Here is a 3,881-nt window from a genome sequence, read left to right on the forward strand (position 1 = left end):
GATGTAGAACATTTTCTTTATAAACTATGTTATGCCATTTGACCACCAATGACTGCCTTGACAGGGAACATACAGAGAGTCCCTGATGGAGCAGGAGAAAGGCGGGGTGCAGAACTCAAATTCTAGTAAGAAGACTGGACTTAATGGTCTGACTGAGACTGGAGGAACCCCGGAAAGCACGGCCCCCGGATTCTGTATCAGCCTGGAACTAAAACAATTTCCGAGGCCAACTCTTCAGGCAGGGATTGGACTGGACTGTGGGACATAAAGTGATACTCATGAGGAGTGTGCCTCCTAGCTCAAGTAGATACAAGAGACTAAACGGGCAGCTTCTGTCTGGAGGTGAGATGGGAAGGCAGAGAGGGTTAGGAGCCGGTTGAATGGACATGGGGAATCAGGGGTGGAAAGGGGGAGTATGCTGTCACGGTATGGGGAGAGCAGTTAGAGTCACATAACAATGTATGTATAAATTTTTGTATGGGGAAAAAACAAAAAAAACTGTGCTATGCCAGTTGAGCTAGATGTCCCCTGAGACCATGGTCCCCAGCCTCAGCCCAGTAATTCAGTCCCTCAGGGAGTTTGGATGTGTCTACGAAGCTTCCCAGACTTTGCCTTGGTCAAGCTGTGCTGCCTTCCCCGGTACCATGTACTGTATTACTCCTCACCAAAGATACCACTTATCTATTGTCTAGTGTTTTCTCATTGTTTTGGAAGCTGGGATCCAAAGTCAAGATACAGCTTTGTGATTCCTCTGGAGGTTCTGAAGAAAAATATGTTCCACACATAGTAGATTAGGACCCACCCTTCTCTAGTATGACCTCACATTAACTGGGAACATTTGCAAAGAACCTATTTCCAAACAAGGTCACATTCACCAGGTACTAGGATTAAGACTTCAACATACTTTTTGTGGGACACAATTCATCTCATAACCGACCCCTTACTATTCCCCTATTAAAGGAAGCAGAGGCCCAGCTGGAGCCATGGAAGCCTAGCCACAGGGGCTAGATCCCCACCTCCTTCAGAGGAGGGGCCAAGTCTCTAGAAGTTCTGTCCCGTGCAGTACTGAAGGAGGAGCAGTTACATGATCATCCAACTTCTACTACCAAATCAACTTGTTACGCCTTTTGCTCTCCTGGCTTTGTATCCCAGAAATTTTCTGATACTCTTCTGCCCACAGTTTCCCTCGACACCAGGGAAAATTCACAATCTCACTGCCTTCCTTGACTGATTTTTACAAGTTAACTGCCAGGCCTTTGTTTCTAGTCCTTTTCAGTCTGGAAGTTCTGCTGAAATCTGTTCAGCATCCTGGCAACAGACAAGCCTCCACTGCCAGATGGGTGGTGGCTGCGCATACAGTGCATTGGCGGAGACTTGAACCTGCATCCCCCGCCTGGAGAGTGAGAATTCTACCACTGAACCATCAATGCCTCCCTCACTGTCCTCCTGAGGCCTTAAATTCCAAAGCTCCTCATCCAGTCTCACACATTTTGTGCCCTGGGTGTTGAGGGGCACAGTACCCTGCAGGGCTGAAAAGGGGCAGACCCCATGGGGAGGGGTCTCAAGGGAGAGAATGGAGGCAGGATGGGGGAGGGGAGAGGACAGAGAGACAGGGTAGGTGAAGGGGACTCAGAAATGATGGGACACGCTTCCCAGCCACACTATCACCAAGCACACCTGGGAGGCATTTTGTCCACCAAAGTACATTTATTAATTACCCACTGGCGGCCCCATTTCCTCATTCATCAAAGAAACAAAGATTTATTGAGCCCCAGCTGTATGCTTTATACTCACAGAACCTCAGAACAGCCCTGATTGGAACCATGGTGCGGAAGAGGAAATTGAGGCTCAAAGTGGCTTTGTCACTTGGTCACACAGTGAGCAAGAGGAGGAATAGAGTTTACCTGGTTCCAAAACCAGGTGGTTTCCCAGAGATGGGTGTGATAGTAAGGATGGCTTTGGAAAGATCTCAGTGTGACTCATGGCAAGACATCAGAACTGGGTCCCCCATGGCTGAGTGGTCTCCCCAGGTACCTGGCTTCCTAGCACAGATCACTCCTTAGAATCAGATGCTAGGGTGGAATTTCATGTTCAAGGAGATTCCACCTCCGCTAGAATGTCTAAGGAAGGAGATGGGAGCTCATACGGGGAAGGAGAGGGGCTCACTGGGAGGAAAGGGGGGCTCCTGCTTGCACAGCTCCAGGGGCCAGGCTCAGCCTGTTTTCTTCATCTGTACCATGGTGATGCCCATCTGGCGGGTGTTGCAAGGAGCAGAGTGGCGAGTGTCTCATGCACAGCTGCTGTCTGGCAGGTAGTTAGCGTGCAAAAGGAGGGTGCCAAGTGGCCCAAGTCCAGCTATCTGTGGAGGCTGCCTGAGGTGGGGGCACACCTAGGGGACACCTGGAGGAGAGGCAGTCTGCAGCCCCAGTGAGAGGCACCCCTGACACCTGGCCCCCAGTGAAAAGTTCCTGAGAGCAGGCAGGTGGTTGTCATGGAGAAGACATTGACAGTCTCCATGGCAACGGCTTGGTGGGGCAGGGCCCTGTCAGGGAGGAAAAGAAAGTCTAGGGGCACAGGTGTTCTGTTACCTCAGACACCAGAGTTTGGTCTCCATGGCAATGGCTGTGGGGTGCAAGCCACCTGAGGCAGTACTTGGAGGGTGGCGAGTTGCTAAGGTTGGGTCTGCGGGGAGGGGCACCCTGTTTCCATGGTGAGAGCAGAGAACTGGAATGCTGGGTCACCTTGGGGGTAGTTGGGGGAAGTGTGGCCACTGGAGCTGTTACGCACAGCTGGAAGTGGACTTGTAGGTCGGGGGGGGCGGCCAGTGAGATGGGAAAAGTGTGATATCCATGGTTACAGCTGGGGGATGGTGGGGCCAACTCCATGGGTAAGACTGCTGCAGGAAGGGGGTGTGTCTCTAGGTGACAGGTAGAGGCTGTGCTGTTCGCCTTGGTGACCGTGGAAAGTGGGGCAGCTGGTCTCCATAGCGACAGTGACACGGATCTTATGGGTCCGTGCGCCCAGAGGTGGGGATGGTGTCTTTGGTGACAGCCGGGGACAGGGGTACCAGCCTCCAGATGGGGCAGATTCACTCTCCCTCCAGGGAAACACCTAAGGGGAGGGCCATTGCCTGCGATCCCACGAGCCAGCTGGGGGTGTGTCAATTCATCTTCACTGCGACAGCTGAAGGTCTACAGAAACTGGAGGGGGTGGCACTGTTATCCAGGGTAACCTGGGGACGTGCCCTATTACCCTGAATCTTATGGAGACTCGCAGAGGAGATGAGAAGCCAGTCTCCAGGTCACTGTCGGGGAGAGGGCATGCAGGAGCCCCTTGTCTTCAGGTGACCACCGCGGGTGTGGGCACCTGGGAACCCTGAGGTTTCCATTTTCTCTCCAGGTGACCTGCATGGGGGGAATCCAGTGTCCAGGTGACTGAAAGGGGACAGGTGGCCAGTGTCCAGATTGTCCCCAGGGTTCAGCTTCCAGGTGACTGCAGGGGCGGGTCTGTTTCCAGGCGACCTCGGGAGGAGTGGCCAGTCTTCAGGAGACCACGTGGTCTCTTCTGTAGCTCTCCAAGGGTTCTCAGGGGCCGTGGCCCATCTCTCCTGGAGAAAGTCGGGGTAGGGAGAAATGGAGTGTCTAGGGGACCTCACGGGGTGTGGTCAGTCTTCAGGAGACCTCAGGAGCATGTTCGGTCACCAGAAACTGCAAGGGGCGTGGTAGGTCTCCAAGAACTGCAGGTGGCATGGCCAGCTTCCAGGGGACCCAGGGCACTCGGCCAGCCTCCTAGCGCCCCAGCTGCCCCCACCCCCGCAGGGCCTAGACGCGCAGCGGGGTCCAGGCGGCGGGATCTCGTGCTCCTCCCGCCCAGCCGCCGCC

The sequence above is a fragment of the Trichechus manatus genome, unplaced genomic scaffold (assembly GCF_000243295.1).
Source record: "Trichechus manatus latirostris isolate Lorelei unplaced genomic scaffold, TriManLat1.0 scaffold00122, whole genome shotgun sequence".
Taxonomy (NCBI): domain Eukaryota; kingdom Metazoa; phylum Chordata; class Mammalia; order Sirenia; family Trichechidae; genus Trichechus; species Trichechus manatus.